The following is a 19,871-nucleotide window of genomic DNA, read 5'->3' on the forward strand; positions in this document are numbered from 1 at the left end:
TCAAACAGACTCATCCTCAATGACTCCTGATAATTGTTGTTGTATGTAAACTAAACTAATGGAAGTTACTCCTCCCATCTCCTCTGCGGATGCATGACATACATCCTCAACATATCCTCCAATATCAGGTTCACCCTGTTTGTCTGTCAATCTGTCTGTGGATGATAAGTTTTGTTGAATTCCAACTTGGTCTCCAATCCTGCAAACAACTCCTTCCAAAACGTGGAAGTGAAATTGGCATCCCTGACCAACACAATCTTCTTTGGAACATGATGTAATCTCACGATATCCCTAATGAAGACTTATGCTACCTCGCTACTTGAATAAGTATTCTTCACTCGAATGAAGTGAGCTACCTTTCTCAACCTTTCTACCACATCAATGATAGAATCATGTTTCGTTGATGTCCTTAGAAGACCTGTAATGAAATACATGCAAATGACCTCCCATTCTACTTTAGAATTGGAATAGGCTGAAGCAATCGACCTAAATTTTTACACTCTGCTTTGACCTGCTGACAGTCCAAACATCTTTCTATGAAATCTACCACTTCCTTTTTCAAATTCATGCAGTGGTAGAAATTCTTAACTACAGTCAACGTCCTCTAATATCCTGGGTGACTTGAATATGGTTTTACATGAAACTCCCTCAATATAATCTTCTTGAGTTCATTGTCATCCAGCACATAGATATTCTCCCTAAATATCACCAAGCCATCTGCTGTAAGATGATAATATGCATCCTGATCACCTTTACCTTATTGTAACCTGTGCATAAGCTCCATGTACCCATCATCCTATTGTCTTGCCTATAAGATCTAATCATGTATATTTGTCCCATATGAGCTCACTGTTTCAACATGGTTCAACTGCACTTTCCTGCTGAGAGCATCCACAACCCTATTCTCCTTTCCCTTAATGTACTTGATCTCAAAGTCAAACTCACTAAGGGTAGCCAACCATCTAGCTTTCCTAGCATTCAAATTTGGCTGGTTGTACACTCCTCTATCCATTCAAACTTCTTACCTTTCTTCCATAATGATGTAATAGGATATGCAATGCGTGAGAAGTTCCTAATGAACCTCCTATATTAACCTACTATGCCCATATGATCTGAATTCCTCCACATTTCTAAGAGTTTCCCACTCCATGATATCCTTTATCTTCCCTGGATCTATTGTTATGCCATTTTTGGAAACAACATGTCCCAAGTAGCGCACTTCTGTCTAAAATAAACTGCACTTTCCAAGCTTAGCATACAATTAATGCTCTCTTAGCAACCTAAACATTGTTGCTAAATGCTCAACATGATTCTCTTCATTCTCATAATATATCAATATTTCATCAATGAATACAATAACAAACTTGTGTAGATAAGGAAATAACACACTATTCATCAAACACATAAAAGTAGCTGGAGCACTAGTCAAACCAAATGGAACTACAACAAACTCATAATGCCCATACTTGGTCCTGAAGGCAGTCTTGTAGATGTCCTCTTCTTTGATATGTAACTAATGATATTCTAATCACATATCAATCTTTGAGAACACTACTACTCCCTTCAATTGATCAAATAAGTCGTCAGTCCTCGAAAATGGATACATATTCTTGATCGTCACCTTGTTCAACTGCCTCTAATCAATGCACAATCTACGAGTACCATCCTTCTTCTTCACGAACATAATTGGTTCACCCCAAGGCGATATGGTTGGCCTAATCAATCCCTTGTCAATAATTTCCTTCAGTTGCAACTTCAACTCTACTAACTTTAGAGTTCTCAGCCTATAAGGTTCCTTTCATGATGTTGCTACCCCTAGTACCAACTTAATAGAAAATTCTACTCCCCTGTGTAGACGAAACTCTAGAATATCTTCTGGAAAAACATCCTAAAACTATTGTAATACAGGGTACCTATTAAACCTTTTTGCATCATCAACATCCTTACCCTTGTCATTGGAAATATTAACTGCAAATTACACACCATTTCTTGCAACTGCGCTTAGCCTACATAGTTGTCACCATCCTCACTATAGTAGGCTTCTTCTTCCCTTGCAAGATTCTATTCTCTCCATTTTTTCATAGCAATCTACTTTGGTCTTGTGGATATACAGCCAATCCATACCCAAAATCATATTATACAATCCCAGTGGTAGTACATTCAAATGTGTTGTACACACTTCTTTTCTCAAGCCACACTTATCCACTAGGTTAGGATTAACATAACTATAATTAGATGTAGGATAAGTCAAAATAGAAATAACTTGATCACAAAGCTTACCATCCATCTCAATGATAGATGTCTAGTGATCTATCTACATATTGTCCACAGTCGCATAAATTTGATGAATGTTATGACCGACATCCCCAACTATTTACACCTCCTGAGCACTATATATCTGAGGCCTACCTCCTTGATACAATGGAAAATCATTCTTATCATGATCTTTGCCACATATCCAACACTGCAATGGTGCTCTAGTATCACCTCTAGTCTGCTGCTCTCTAGGCTACGACACATGTCCTTTCTCAATTGTACTGAAATTCTTGTAAGGAGAAACATTTTCTTTCTCACCTGCATCTCCAAGTCTTCCCGGCTTTGGTGGCCATCTTCCTTTGAATTTCTCATTTTTTAAAAGTCACATTTAGGCTCAAATTTTCACTTTGACTGCTCATAACAATGCTTCAATTTACGAATGGTTTCCTCGAATGATCTAGGCTCATCAAACTCAATCTGGTCTCTATATGCCACTGGAAATCCACTGAAAAATTTCTTAATCTTAGCCTTCTCCTCGAGATATGGCACATACCTCAACAACTCCAAGAATACGCTAGTGTACTCATCATCTATCATAAAACCCATCTGTAGCTCATAAAACTCCTTAGCTCTACCCTCATAGTACCTCTTTGATAAGTACATCTTTTTGAAGAGTTTCTCGAACTCATCCCAAGTCAAGTCTTCTTCTCGATACCTTTGACATTCTTCACAGCCTCTGACGAGATATTTTCCATCCATTTAAGAATGAAATTGGTTATCTTATCTTTCACGTTCTCTGAGTAGCTATGCAATCTGAAGAACTTCTTCATTCCAAGAAACTATGCCTCTACATATTTTGGCTTCTTCATCTCTCCATTAAATGTATTAGGATTCACCTTCTTGAACTCCTCACGAAGATATTCGCTCCTCCTATAAGGATGGTGATGGTGATGACTATAATGATGCCCATACATACCACTCCTCCCGTCAGGTGTATCCAATGATTTTTCTCCTCTAACTGTGTCCCCTTCATCCAACCTGTATCTGGACCAAGTACCTACTACCATAGGCTCCATTAGTTTCTCTTCCTACTCTTGACTAATCCTCAGCTGTCCCCATCTCTGTAGCTCTTATAAACTCTGAAGGATTGTTTCATTAACCTTTACTTGATTCTTCTAATCCATCACAAGTCTTTCCAAATTCTCAACCAACCTGTCATTGTTTCCTTTGCAACTTATGATCATCTCCCTCAAGCTCCTTAAGGTATCTAATATACCAAAATAACACTCTTATCCTTGTTGCCCAACTAGTCTGTAGGGGAAGTCACAAGAACTGTAGTCTAACATTTTTCTTGTCATCTTGAATTCTCTTCTTCTGCAAGGATACCATGTTAGATAAACCAAATATATACCGAAATTAAATCCATACTTGAGTGATGTTTAGGGGAGGCTTATATGATCTACAAGATTAGTCCAAATTAACATGTACATGTATAATCATAAGCATATCCATGTAACAACATAACATCACAATAACATCATGCATGATCATACCAATTGTATACCCTGATCCCATGCATGACAACCATAACCTTGACAACATACGAATTATCTGAAGAGAGAGAAACCATGCTCTGATATCACCTTGTGGTATCAGATATGACCTAAAGAGAGTGCAAGGCACTCTAATACCACCCTGTAACGCCTCCTCCAACATTTACCCACATTCATTGGCTTTCCTAAGGTAAACATGAGCTGACGGTCACTGTGATATGAATCAACCTCCTATGTGACCTTAAGGAAATGGAGTCGGAAATTGAAGACATTACTAACTTCCCTCAGGTGCCAAAGGACCTCTAGTATTAACCCAACCCCTCCAGGTTTACAACCCCTAAGATAAGTCACTTTTCCCTAATCTATAGCACTAGTTTCTCCCATAGACTTGCCTCAATGAAACTCTGGCATTTTTTTCTAGTGTTGTGCCAAGCAACTGTGAGAATTAAGGCTACTTTCTAGGGTTGGGGACAAGCCTCTGTCCAGAAATCCTTGAAACTTCCATAACTCATAAATACATGAAGATAATTCTTTCAAACCAAAAACTTGTACCAGGACTTGACCTGACCATCCCCAACGAGGACTAATATTTTTTTAAAACATTGGTAGATATGAAATCTACAGGTCATCAATGCAAGTCTGAACATAAGGTACTAAAAACTTAACTGAGGTTTAACTAGAAGGGTCTCTACCATCTGATAGTAGTGGTCATATCATCAATTAGGTCTTGCATTCATTATTTATTCAGTTACAAGTAAAAACATGAATAGAACCATGACTGAGAACTGTCATATAACCATGCTTATAACCATCATATAACTAGATAAATAAAAATAATGGAACAACCATTAAAGCTACACAATAACCATTACATTTCCTTACCAAAAGTAAGAGAACTTAGCTTTATTTAAAGATAAGAAAATATCGACCTGGTTTGAGACTTCCACATTCCACCCGACCAGAGATTGGTTGAACCATGTCTTTCTTTCATCTAATCAGCCCCCTCTCATATTCCAAGCATGAATGTGGGATATCATGGGATAAATCAATCCAAAGGCAACCAAGAGAATCCAAAGGATAAACCACCTCCACCCTCTCCATACTCTGATCACACTTAAACAAGTGTCACTATCACAAAACTGAACCAAGATTGGATGCCTCAGAATTTCTTCACCATCCTTGAGTAATTTTCTTGTCTCCACCCTTAGGCTTAGCTATGTATCCTGCCATTACCAGTCAAGGGATTCCTAGGCCTTTGGGAAGTTTCCTAAGACCACCTCCCTTGGATTCCGAAACCATCTGAAAATCCAAAGCCCAAACTAAGAACAATACCATCACACCATGGCTATCCTAAAATGGCAAGGATAGGCTGAAATCTACTGTCAAATCTCGACAAAATTTGTGCCAATGATAGAAAAATAACCATATACCAACATGCACATACCATGCATGTCAAAGCCAGCCAAGAAATCACACATGAAATCTATTACCTACAAGTATTCCTACTAAGTTTCTTGATTCTTTCCTTCCTTTTTCTTTCCTTTTCCTTCTCTGCTTCCCTTTCCTTTCCTTGCTTTCTTACTTCCTTTCTCCTCTTGGTGCTTTTCTTCACTCTGAAGATAATTCCAAAACTAAGCTGACAAAAAGGTACCAACTAATCCTCAGAAGCGTTTTTATTAATGAGGCCTCTATTTTCTTCAATTTTCCTTCATTTTCCTCCTCACATGCAACCTGTGCCCTTTCACCTTCATTTTCTCCTAATTTCCATTATTTTCATAAATAAAATGTCAAATAATGCCTCTTTTCCTTCCCAAATCCTTAGCCATTTCCTTTTCCAATTTCTCTTAGCGATAAAAGACAACAAGTGATGCCCTCTAGGATAGTTTTCCCAACATTCAACCTGGAATAAGGGTCCCTTGCTCGTGGTATTATTTTACCTTTATTAGCTTGTATTACATGAGATTTTAACCCAACGTTGTTACATGATAGTGGGAATTAGGATCTAGGTTTCAAAAACACTTTCAGTAGATGGAAAACCATGGAAGGGATGGATGTGGTTGAAGATTTGTTGAAAAAAACATTGGGACTGAAAAATATGGTAGATATCAGGGAAAATTTAAAGGATGGAAACTTGTCATAAATTTTAGAAACCGCGACGTACCTTACTAGTACCTAATACACAAACTGTAAAATATTTGGAGATTTCTTTGTAAAAGTATTCAAATTTCTATTTATTTTATGTATAGTGTCCATAAAATTTTGGTGGTATTCAATTTAAAATTATTTTATACTACAAAATTTTGGCAAATCATTTTTATAAAAAATGGAAATCGGTGAATATTTTTATTGGAAAAATCATGGAAAATTAGCCCACTTGCAAATATTAGCCCCTAAAATTTTCCATGGTAGATACAGTGAGGATGAATGCATGAATATCGTTACACTTTTGGGCCAAATGCGACAACGAAATTTTAAATTCTACTCTTTTATTGAATTGAAGCCCTCAAAATTCATATAATCATTGTGAATTTTGATTTAGAGTAAAAAAGACAATTTGTGGAGAATTATGTTTTTTTCTTCCCTTGGGAAAAAGTCGTAATTTCTATTAATATTAAGAAATTACATTTTGTAGATGCCGAAGCATATTCATATGGAGGCTGCTGAGCCTGTCGAGTTCACAGTTTATAGATCTAAAGAAAAAAGTCTAGAAGTCTCCACGCAGGGAGCCTACAAAATCTGTAACTAGCAATGATCAAGAAATTAAGTCCCGCTCTACGCAGAGAGCGTCATATAAACTGTATGCTACCATAAAAAGAGTTGATACTCATGTTTAAACATTAGATATATATACATGCTTAATAAAAAAAAACAGTATTGTTGTATGAGGGCCTTATAGCCCATTTCCTATCAGATCATCAAAGGGTCTGTGGTAATGCTGGTAGAAAGTTCGGTCTATCTCCTCCTGTATCAACCATTCATTTCCTTGTCTGTGCGCTGCCTCTTTGGATAGTTGGTCTGCGACTGTGTTAAGTTCCCTGTAGATGTGTCGACAGACAAATGACTCAAAACAAGTAATCAGTCTTTTAGCTTCATCTAATATATGCCTCAATGAAAATGCATAACAATGAGATGCATCATTCAGCCAGTTGCAAACAATTTTAGAATCTCCAAATAGCTGTAAGTGTCTACAGTGTTTTTGAATTGCAAAATGAATGATATGTTTTGCCATACACAGTTCAGCAAAATTGTTGGTGCCTCTGCCTAAGTTGATTTGTATCTTGTAGCAGTGCAATTCGTTGAGATATAGAATGGCCCCACCCCCGCAACCAGCTTCCTGAGCTGAGCCGTCAAAATAATCCCAGGGCTTAGCTTTTTCTATGATCTCAGGTCTGATGGAGTGGGGGGGGGGGGCAGAGGAAACCACTTCAGGTAGCAAGTCGAAATCAGCAATCGTGTGGTGTAAAATGGTAGGCCAAGGGGGGGTCCTTAAGTTGAATATGGCCTGCTTACGCGCAATCCATAAAGCCCAGCAAACCAGCAATGGTATGTTAATGGATTGTGGAGAATTTTGTTGTTGTCCTAGTAATATTTTTTTGCAAAAATATTTAGTGTCATATATTGTATCAATTTTTCATTAAATGAAATTATTGTCCTTGCAAATTTTTACATATCTTAATAGCTATGTGTGTGTTCACATAGCATAACTTAGTCTAAAACATGTAATTTTATGTGTGTGTGTGTGTGTGTGTTTGTGTGTGTAAGATCATGATATACATGGAGAGAAATAAGTTATGCATACTAAATCCTTATTTTTCTATGCAAAATTATAATATTTTATTATTTTTCGAAGTTGAAAAATTAATATTTCAATTTCATTTTTTAGACACATGTGTTCACATAAGATTTTCTTCTAATATTTAAATAAATTCAAAAACCAAGAGTAACCTTTTTGAAAAGAACTCATAAATGAAAAGCTTGGTATTTTATGAAATTTTTCTTTTTTGTATATTTTATGTTATTTATTTTTTATTCAACCCCTTTCAAACTATCAAAAAAGATTCCATGCATTATGTTTAAAATAAGATGAAAAATAGCATATGAATTTAAAAATGTATAACTCATATTCCATTTGATAGAGGATTCCTTTAGGAATCCAACATGATAAACTATTCCACTTAAGGACAAATTCTCCCTTAATTATGTTTGGATACAAAATGGTGTTGCAAAGAAATCTGTGGAAAAGGTGCTAGCTTTTTTAAGGACCTCTGGAGCTCGATTGAGCGCTATAAAAATATAATTCAAATGGCTTGATCAAGGGTTTAATAAACTCTTGGTCAAGCCATTTACATGGTTAATCAATGTCTTAATCAAGCTATAGAGATCGATATAGTTTATAGCTCGATTGAGCCCCTACAAAAATAAATTTCAACCTACTAACCACCAATTGTATTAATGGCATTTATGAGGGAGGTAAAGATTTAGGAGCTCAATTGAGCTCCTGTTGTCACCCCCAAAAAAAGAAACATTACAAATTCAAAATCTGCAAGCATAGAAAATTAACAACAAACATTAATTCATAGAAAAATGTAGAGTATGGAAATTACAAAAGAATTCACAACAAACATGGGAAATTGGAAATTATGATCTCAAAAAGGAGAGAGAGTGCAAAGCTCAAAGGAACTGCTAGAAATAGCTAAATAAAGGATGAGAAAAAAATCACAAACCATCAATATTTACCACCTTCTTACTATTGTTTTATGGTCATTTCAGTAGAAAACCTAAACTCATTTGAATATTATTTTTGTTTTTATTTTCATTTAAAGTAGTTTTAATAGTTAGTATCATTGTTAATTTCTTATATTTCATATATATTTATTCTATGAAAAGTATCGTTGATACCAAAAGTGAAAAAATTTCACCCATTATTGTTGGAAAATTTAACTTCTGTCAATCTTAATAATTTTCATTATACTCATATCAATACGTATATCTTATGTAATAAGTAAAATAAGAAAGAAAAACTATTGTTTTAGATCATGGGTTTCATGCTTCTCTTGGTTGGTCGTCTAAGCAAAGCATGTTATTCATACTTATAAGGTTTTTCATGTCATAAGTTTCATTTCATGAGTCAAGTGAGTTAATATCATGTATATAAGACCCATTTGGGCAATATGTGCCATGAAAAAGAATTTATTTTGAGTCAAGACTATCAAAATAAGCCTCCTAGCACAAGTTGGCCTAGCTAGAGACAAGTCATCCCAAAGAGCGTTATTCAACCTCCAAATATGATTATAAATAGAAGTTGTTTGGCTTCATTTGGAAACAAGTTTGATATGAAATCAAGAAGTTTGATATAGGGCATGAAATTCAAGGAAGAAGCCAAGAAACACTAGGATAATAGGAGATGTTGCTAGAAGAATGACTAGGAGAATAGGAGTTGATGATAGAAGGTAGAAAAATCGAAGTTTTAGTCATGGTTTTCCCTAGTTTTCTCTCATATGTGCAAAGATTCTAGGTTACTACAAGGGCCAAATTTGCATACCTACTACAGGTCGAACATATTGAAGTTGGGGGAAAAAATTCTAAGTTTGGTGCAGTTCTAGAAGGGTTTGACTCTTGTTGACTTGGTTAGACTTTGGCCTAATTGGAAGTGTTGAATTTGCGGACGACGATATTTTAGTCTTGAGGTTTGGGTCTTAGTTTTCTCATTTGAGGTAGATTCTATAAGAAGGGAAGAGAATTTTTTGGGTTTTCCCCTTAGAGGGTGTTTGCTCTAGCTTGGAGCCTAATTTTTGTGTCCATTGTCTTTATTGTTTTTTCACTTGATAATTATTTGATGAAGAATATATAATAAATAAACACAAGAACTAAATAAATTTCACAAGAAATTTTTAATATTAAGGAGAAAATGAATAAATAGTTGTGCTATTGCATTCTCGAACATGGTATCATAACAAAAGTGAACAAGAGAAGGTTTTTCTTGTCAAGGGGAATAATTTGAAGAAGAAAAATAGGAAAGAAGAAGAAGACCTATTTACTACATTGAATAAAGAACAAATTTTTCCTTGTAATTTTTCTTTTATACTTCATCTTGACAAAGAAGAAAGTAGCAAGGCGTTTTGGGATCATCATTCACTCTTTGGAAGTTGTTTGAAGACATCATCATTTAATACATCCTATAAGACATAATTCTAGGGCATCTTTAAAGTCTCCTTGGAGATCTTGAAACATCAAGATAGTTGTAGGCATCAGTAAGAAGAAGGACTCTTGGTTGAAAAGTAAGTGTTAGATTTTTTTGTATGTCCCAATATACAGATCATATGGCTACATTTTGTACGGAAAGGAACAATATTGTTGGATCATTGAACTTCCTAACTTGGAAGAAAAGGATTGAATTAACACTCATAGAGAATGAAGTCATGGAGTATGTCCTCGAAGAAGTAGTTGAACCTAGAAAAAAGAAGACTCAAGAGTTAGAAAAATACAAGGGAGAAGTAATAGCATATGAATCATTGTCGAATTTATAAAATTTCATGTTGTTCCTTTTGTTTAAGATTTGAAGACATCAAAGGTTATGTATGATAAGATTGTGAAGTTGTACTCTATAAGTACACAAGGGAAAAATATTTCCTTGAGGAATCAACTCTATAGAATAAGGAAATCAAAGGATGAAGACAAGATCACTTATTTGCTGAAGATCCCACAAATAAGAGATAAGTTGCAAAGAGCTTGGGAGAATGTTTCCAACTTTGAAATGACTCTTTGTGTATTGAATGATTTACCACTTGATTGGAGCACTTTTGCAACTAGCATCCACTCAAAGAAAGATACTACACCCTTTGATGAATTATGGGATTAATGTATCTTCGAAAATCTAGGATCAAGGAAAAGGATGATACTGAATCAATTGAAATATCTAAAGCCTTCATTGCAAGAACCAAGAAGTTGAGGAAAGAGAAGTTTGGAAATTCCAAGAAAAATACATACATGTCCAAAATTCAATGCTTTGGGTGCAATGAGTATGGACATTATAAAAGGGAATGTATAAACATTAAAGTGAAAAACAAAAAGGAAGGAAATAATTGAATCTCACATAGTTGGGGAAAGGAGAGAACCTGAGAATAAGTCGAAAGTAGAAGATCCCATGGATCTTTATTATTGAAGGAAGTCTCATCTCAATGTGGTTATTTATGATTTCCTTTTTCTTTCTTTTATTAAGTAGATAATAGAGTAGCATGCATTATTACTATAGAAGAGTCTTTATTTTGTAAAATCATGATAGAATCACATGATAGTAGAAAGATTAGAATCTACTTGTTTAATTTGCTTTGCAAAAGATCATCAAGTTTAAAGGGAATGATAAGTTTGAACCATATTGCATATTATTGTTTATCCGAGAAATTTTCTATCATTATGTTATAAGGAGTCATTTTACAAAGAGGGATCATCAAGACCCTATAAGAATCATCATTATAGAAGATCCTTGGGAGTATCATTATGACTAGTATATTTTCCATCTATTTTGGAAACAATATGTTTAAGGATGAAGGAATGCTAATGGTCAAGTTATAGTATGAAAGGAATAATGAAATTATTTCTCTTCCTAGGAAAGGAAACTCATCTTTGATAGGTATAAGAAGTAATCTCAATCAAAATATGGCTAGATGATTATATGAAAGCAAAGGTATCCATATTTGAATTTATTATTCCCTAACGCATGGTTCATATCTACAAGAATAATTAAGGAAGATTTAGTTATGAATGTGCTTGGTAAGTCTTCTTTATGGCTACATGATACTCAGAAGAAGAAATTTGATATACTTTTGAATGAATGCAAAAACAAGATGCTCTCACAAAACTACATATAACAATGTTAATCAATATCAAGCATAATATCTGGAAGAAAGAAAGGGAGTTAACAATGAAAACTCTAAAGAAGATATTACAGCTTGGTAATGAAGCTCGATCCATGGGCACTCTGATTAAAATGACTACATGGAGAAAGATTCATATGGAGATGGATCATGTAAAAGGATGTTGATCTTGAAGAACTCAAGTAAGTTTATACTTTGATGAGAAGGGCCATCATGACAAGGTAAGTCTAATATTTAATATTTTGATATTGGTTATCTAGTTAACATATTGTTTTTCTATGCGGTAGGATATTGAAGGAATGCATGATGAAAATTGAGGAAATTCCAACTTCTGGTGTTGAACTTAATTCAAAAAACATACGAATTGAGTATATGGTTTTGGAAATTAAGAAGTCAAGGTGTTCACATCATCACCTTGGGATTGAAAGGTAGCAATTAAAGAATATAACCTAATTTTCATCAAGAATTATCACTTTCATGTTTAAGCAAGAATTATCACTTTCATGTTTAAGAGGGAGCTATGACTAGCTTGAAGTTTGACAAGTCTCAATGTAATTCCTTCATTGATGATTACTAGAAGAAAGTGATATGCAAGATTGATGGTCTGAATCCTGTCACCAAATTTAAGAAAGAAGATGACTTCACAACCTTCAGAAACAAGGAATCTCAATACGATGATACACGAATGGGAAAGAGGTATTCATGCAACTATCTCCATGAAGCCCTAATAGTTTATGCATGTATGAAGACAAGCTATAAATATTGTGGTGATGAATTCCCAAATTGGAAGGAAGTTAGGAATATCCTCTATATCTAAGAGGGAGTAAAGGAGTCACCTTGTAGTGTTCTAGCTAGGGTACTAGACTAGACTATATTAATTATCGACCAGGATGCGTAAGCTTAGAGGCATGCGTCTAAAGTATATAGACATAAAGGATTTTTGACTAAGTGGTTATGATGTAGGTCATAGGGCTTCTTTACGGAAGACTGGGATATGTCACCTATCATCCAAACACTCAGGTCACCCTGCTAATATAACTGATTACAATGCTATCCTTAAATGCATTTACCAAATTACACATTGAAACTAAACACTGTGTATCACTGCAACAATGATCTCAATCTCCCTACAAAGACATTACACATAAAACCCTTGTTCAGTAAACACCCAACGTTCGCTAACATTTATATAATATCAAAATATACAGAGATCATAAGTGAATTGTGAATTGAAAACAAAGTTTATGATGGTGCTTTTAAAAGACAACACAGGGATCGAATCCCTTACAGGACGCACTTCCAGATCTCAGTGATGACTGTTCAACATTACCATAAACGCAAACCAACCATAAGCGCAAACCATATACATTCAATGGAAATCAAAAGCTATGGAAATCGAAATCCAAGCAATCGTAACTACTGTGCAAACCATACAATAACCTAGGTGCAAATAAAATGAAAAGAACAGTATAGCGGTTGAACGCAGGGCCCATCCGCGTTCCAGGGGTACACTGGACTATATTCGACCGGCTATCAAATCAACACACGAGACACAAATCGGAACTGTAACTGGATTCTTAGTATTAAGTTCGAAAACAGAGTTTTTAGAATGATACAACGATTAACCTTCTATCCATTACTCAGACTGTATTTACATAACCATGTCATTTCGATAATGAATGTACATTCGGAATTTGGCTGTTGCCGCTTTTATTACATGGATATTTTCAAAATGTTTCTATCCTAACTGATCAAAAAGAACAAAAACTAAATCAAGATAGAATGAGCTGTTGTTTCTGCCTTTGTCGCCAGTGTGCCATGCTTTGACCTGAGTTGACCGCGCATGTAGGAGAGTCGATCCGGCTGTAAGATAGGTGTTTGTCCATGCTTGGACATTCTACTTTTCATCCATGCCTTTCGTTCTCGCCCAGCTGTTGTGCCACATCTCAAACAATGAGCTAATTACAGGATGTTGGAACTTCCTGTAACCATTTCACCAAAAACTTCTAATTCTTCAACGTAAAATCCCTAAATCAATTCCAATGCATTTTAATAACTATAAGACTATTAATAATCAATTTTCAAGGATTCTAAGGAATATATGATGAAAAGGAATGGGTAAATGATATGTTTTTAGGAGGAAAAAGAGGTCTTGGGATGATACCAACATCTCTCCCCGACATAAGGAATTAGCATGTCCTCATGCTATCCCCGAAGTGCTTCCCTTGAACTCTGTCCCTGCCTGGATCTCCGCTGCCTTGAGCAATGTGTCCACATTCTTTTTCACCTGGTTATCTTTTTGACCCTTGAGCTCTTGTTTTAACATTTTGTATTTTTCTTTGAGGGTCTTCTTCTGATTGTACCACTTAGTGGCCCAGTTAGAGATCTCAGTTTGCTCAGCCTCCAGTTCACTGATTCTTTCCTTTAACTTTTCATTCTTCTTCTGAGTTTCTTTACTCTGCGCCCGGAGCATTTCATTTTCTCTCTTGATAACTTTTTCTAGCATATTAGCCTTCATGAGCTCCTCCTTTAATTCTTCAATTTGTTTTTCTAGTTTCTTCTGTCTCTTAATGGGAGGCGGTGAACATCTTTCCTGCTTGTTTTTGCTTTCCACCTCTATATCAATTTCTGGTCCTGGTAGTGAGTGGTCACCACTCTCAACATCCATTTGTGCAGGTGCATTGGATTCAAGTTGGTCCTCTTGTAAGTGGTGAAAATTTTATCTTTTTCGGCCCTCTTAGCATCTTCCTTTCTCATGTTCCTAGTTTTTATGCTGCCCACAGGTAGAGGTGTCTTGCTGGTTTTGGATACTGGGATTTCTTCATCAATGTACTTCATGAACCCTGAGTCCTCTTGCACTTCTTCTTTATCTTCCTCATCTCTAATTTGATTAACAGCTAGGAATTCTTTCCATGGTTTCCCTCTTCTCTGCAATTCATGCTCAATAAGGATTTTAATTAAGCCAAAGTGATACAGGCTTTTGTCTTCATTCCCCTTCTGCTTCTGGATAGTCTTGGACATCTTGGTTAAGCTTTATAACAGAAAATATGGTACACTGATAACATATTGTGTCTTTAAAAAGAGGATTAGTTTAATGTGGTATAGATAGACAATACTGTAGCGGCCTTCATAGGTTATGAATTTTTGAAGGATGTAGACCATCTCATCCCAGGGATGCATCAACGAACTTCTTGGAACACCCTTCTTCCAGTTCACTGATGAGACTCTAGATCTAGACATAAACTGTGTCCACGATTTCTCCTTAAATTGCTTGGTTTTAAAATACTTCTCCCCTTCTGGACTAACCCCTATTGCCTGAGCTATAGTATCCTCTGAAACCCTGAATGAGAAGTTACCTATAAGGGATTTTTCTCCATTGAAGGTGAAGGAAAATTGCTTGGTAACCTCCTCATTGCTTCCATGAAATTTCTCTAGAAATGGTAACCAGTGTATTTCTCTAAGAATTTCAATGCAATCCTCATGATATTGTGAACTGTCAAACACACTTTGTTCGACCCTATTAGTCATAGTGATAGAGGGTCGTGCTTCTAACCCTTCTCTGTTTATGTTCTTACAATTTTAACAAAGAAATTTCAAACTGGTTACCTGGTGTATCGCTTCCCTTAGTCTTCAATATGATGCTCGGCCGGTCGATTTTCTTATGACTGTGGTGGGAATCGAAACAGAGTGGTGATACTTCCCTCTTTCGGCGCTCACTGCCTCCAATCCTCACTGTGTAAATCGACCCAAATGATAATACTCCTTTCGACGCTTACTGCTTCTGATTTTACTTTGAAAGTTATGGGAATCGAATGCGGAAATGATAGATACCCGGTTGTACTCACTTCACAACGTATTCATTCATTTTAAAACAGAGGAGTGTTGTATGCTTACATAGATGTCACCACAAGCTGTACGCTTACATAGATGTCACCACAAGAGTGCTGGGAGCATGTATATATAATGCTGGGTATGGTTTTGGGAAGTCCCTTGAATAATTGGGTACGTCGGGTGGTGGAGTTATGATTTAGCTGTGTGGAATGAAATAGATAGGCCGCTTTACGTTTGTCTCTTTCCCTTGTATTTAAAAACACAATCCGCCACGTGTCCTATTCCAGTTGGTATTCAGTTAGATGGAGGATGTTGGTATGACTGTAGGATGTATGAATAGGTTGATGTGTTGGTAATGGGTTTAGAAGTATGAATAGGTTGATGTATGAGAATGATGAGAATCGGTGGAATAAGGGATGATAGGAAATGTAGGTGTCCTTGAAATCAATCATAACAGTTCACAGTCATCAAAGTTACATTAAAAATCAATCTAAGAAATTAAATGTTTAAGAACAAGAAACATATTACTCTTTTGTTGGTCGTTATTGTATTGACATGCTGAGTAGCTAGTCCCTTTTTGACTGTTCTTTTGCTTGTTGTAACAGGTCCTCTAAGGAAGATTGAATGCACAGGTCCTTTGAGAAAAATTTGAAGATATAACAGGTCCCTTGAGAAAGATTGAATGTAACAGGTCCCTTGAGAAAAATTGAATGTAACAGGTCCCTTGAGAAAAATTGAAAATGTTCATGCAGCTCCTTATATTGATACAGGTTCACTGAGCTTGGGCATTTGATGGAGTCTTGGTGCCCAAATCCTTGTAGAAGCTTGATGAAACTTTGTTGAAGTAGCCCTTGGTGTCAATTTCTTTAACAGGTCCCTTCTGAATGTCTTAAACAGGTCCCTTACTGCTGGTGTTGGTAGCATAGTTGTCTGGACAAAACAGGTCCCCCTGCATAATGTTTATAACCAGGTCCCTCTGAGATAAAATAATGACAAAACATCTTATTTATTGAAGTCTGGAATGTTGGAACAAGCTGCTTTGGAAATTTACAGTGAAGATATAGAATAAGAAATCTTTAAGAATTTACAATGGAGAGATAAAAGAACAAAGTGTTGATGCCTCTCTCCCCGACTAAAATTTTGACTTGTCCTCAAGTCATGATTCAGCTAATAAATCAAACAGTAAACAAAAGAAAGAGAATTCATACCCACCAGAGACAGGTTTTCAAGTAGGAATTCGAGGTTAGAGTGTTCCAGAGACTGGTTTTCACATCTAACCCATTATTATTTTTTATATATTCCTTTTTTATATATTTTTTTAGTTTTTGTTTTATATTAATTTTTTTATTATTGTGTTTTTTTTTTTTTCTTTTCTTTTTGACTCTGAAATTGAAAGGAAATGAAACTAAGGCAGTGGTACTGCTGCTGAGGGCTGTAATACCTCAACCTGTCTTTGCTGAGATAGTGTATGGAGAAAATCTTTCTTGCTGATGGGCTTGGTGTAGAGTTTCAGGCGATGACCATTGACTGTGAAAGAGTGACCTTCTCCATCAATAGTTTGGAGCTTGACTGAACCATTGTCATAAGCCTGAACAATTTCATAGGGGCCCATCCAATGTGTGGTGAACTTGGCTTTATGATCTCTGAATTTTGAGTCGAAAAGTAAAGCCCAGTCACCTTCCTTAAACTGCTTCTTCTTAATGTGTGCATCATGCCACTGCTTCCTTTGTTTTTGCATGAGGATTGTGGTTTCCTCTGCTTGCTGCCTCATCTCATCCAGCTGGTTAAACTACTGGATTTTTTCTTTTTGTGCTTGGTAACCAGCTGGATTTTTTCTTTTTGTGCTTGGTCCAAATCAATTTGTAAATCTGCAGCCAGTTTAAAAGTATGTATTTGGAACTCAATAGGAAGCATTACCTCTTTGCCGTACACCAATTGATATGGTGTAAATCCTGTAGTATCTTTCCAGGTAATCCTGTAAGCCCAGAGTGCATCTTTGAGCTTCTCTTCCCAGTTTTTCCTGTTCAGTGCAACAGTTTTAGTAATGATCCCCTCCAAAGTTTTGTTTGTGGATTCCACCTGCCCATTGGCCTGTGGATGGTAAGGGGTACTTTTCCTATGCTTGATTTGGTATTTTTCTGTGATGTCTTTCACTAGCTTTGAGGTGAATTGGGTACCTTGATCAGTCACAATTTCCCTTGGTACTCCATACCTCACAAAAATCTCCTCAAAAAGGAAATTGACTACTGTGTGTTCGGTTTCTCTAACCAGTGCTTTTGCTTCAGCCCACTTTGTGACGTAATTAGTAAATACTAAGATGTACTTCTTACCATTGGAGGTTGGGTTAATGGGTCCTATAAAGTCTAGAGCCCACTTATCAAATGGCTCTAAGTGAACTTGGGGCTGAAGGGGCATCTCATCGGTAGCTGTGGGCCTGCCCATTCTTTGGCAGCTGTCACAACTTTTTACATACTTCTTGGCATCCTTGAAAATGGATGGCCAGTAGTATCCAAGAGTAAGAACTTTGAATGTTGTCCGCTTCGCTGCAAAATGCCCACCACACGGTTCATCATGGCAAGATTTTAAAATATCAATTACCCCATCATTTCTTACACATCTCCTAATAATCATATCATAACCAGTGTAAAATAAATCACCATTAAGCCATGAATATCTAGCACTTTGTTTGACTAGTCTCTTCCTTTCCTTTGCAGTAAAGTGTGGAGGTGTCCTTCCAATAGACAAATAATTGGCCAAATCAGCATACCAAGGAGTTACTATGGAAATTGCAAATAAGTTTTCATCTGGAAAAGAATCTTCAACTGGAACAACCTCACCTGGATTTTGCAGTCTAGAGAGAAAATCTGCCACCTGGTTCTCTTTGCCTGGTCTATCTAACACTGTGATGTTAAATTCCTGTAACAATAGTAACCATCTGGTAACTCTGCCACTAGTTATTGGTTTATTCATTAAATGTCTAATGGCCGAATGATCAGTATGTACAAAGACCTCATAACCAGTTATGTAATGTCGGAATTTATTCACAGCATAAATGATGGCAAGTGTTTCCTTTTCTGTAACTGTGTAGTTTAACTCTACAGGTGTTAGATTTTTACTAATGAAATAAATGGCATAAGTACAAGATTCCTCTTTTTGGCCTAAGGATGCACCTACTGCATTGTCGGATGCATCTGTAAAGATATGAAATGGTAGGCTCCAATTAGGCCCTCTCAAGACTGGTGCGGTTGATAACTTCTTTTTGAGCTGTTCAAATGCTTGTTGGCAGTTCTCATTCCAGTTGAAAAGTACATCTTTGGTTAGAAGTTTAAACAAAGGTAAAGCTATCTTACTAAAATTTTCAATAAATCTGCGGTAATATCTTGCATACCCAAGGAAACGTCTTACCTCTCTTTGATTCTGTGGAATTGGCAAATCAGCTATGATCTGGATCTTGGCTGGGTCAACCTGGATGCCTTGAAAAGAAATATAGTGGCCTAACACTATCCCTTCGTTTAACATCATAAAGAACTTTTCATTGCTGAGGGACAGGTTAGCTTCAATACATCTTTTCAAAACTCTCTCAAGATTTTCTAATGCATGTTCAAATGAATTGCCATATACTGAAAAATCATCCATGTAGACTTCAACACAATCATGAATTAAATCAGCGAAAATAGCTAACATAGCTCTCTGAAATGTAGCTGGTGCGTTACAAAGTCCAAATGGAAAAACATTGTAGGCATAGGTTCCCCAAGGATAGGTGAATCTGGTTTTGTCCTGGTCTTCAGAGGCTATCCTGATCTGGTTGTAGCCAATGAAACCGTCAAGAAAAGAAAATGATGACTTGCCAGCTAGGGTGTCTAACACTTGGTCGATAAATGGCAGTGGGAAATAGTCTTTAGGCGTTGCTTTGTTCAGCTGTCTGTAATCAACACAAATGCGCCACTTACCATTTTTCTTGGGCACTATAACCAATGGGGATACCCACCGACTGTCAGAAATAGGATATATAAAATTAACTCTCAAAAGTTTTTGCAATTCCTCTCTGACAATATCTTGGAGCATGGGGTTCATTCTTCTCTGTGGTTGCCTCACTGGTTTAATGGTGCTATTTGTATAGATGTGGTGAGTGCATGTGTCGGGGTGAATCCCATGCATATCGGTATAGTCCCAAGCAAAGGCTTTTTGGTATTTTCTCAAGATTTTAATCAATTTCTCTTGTTGAGATGAGTCTAGGTGATTGCCTATGTTCAGAGTTTTCCCTGGACTAATCTCTATGATCTGACTCTGTGTATTGGTGATGGATTGAACAGGAAAAATGTCATGAAATGTAGTTTGCAAAGATTGGATGGTGCAT

Source organism: Pinus tabuliformis, chromosome 1_1, assembly GCF_031772625.1.
Source record: "Pinus tabuliformis cultivar Carrire ecotype Pingquan chromosome 1_1, CPIR1, whole genome shotgun sequence".
In the NCBI taxonomy this organism is placed as follows: Eukaryota; Viridiplantae; Streptophyta; class Pinopsida; order Pinales; family Pinaceae; genus Pinus; species Pinus tabuliformis.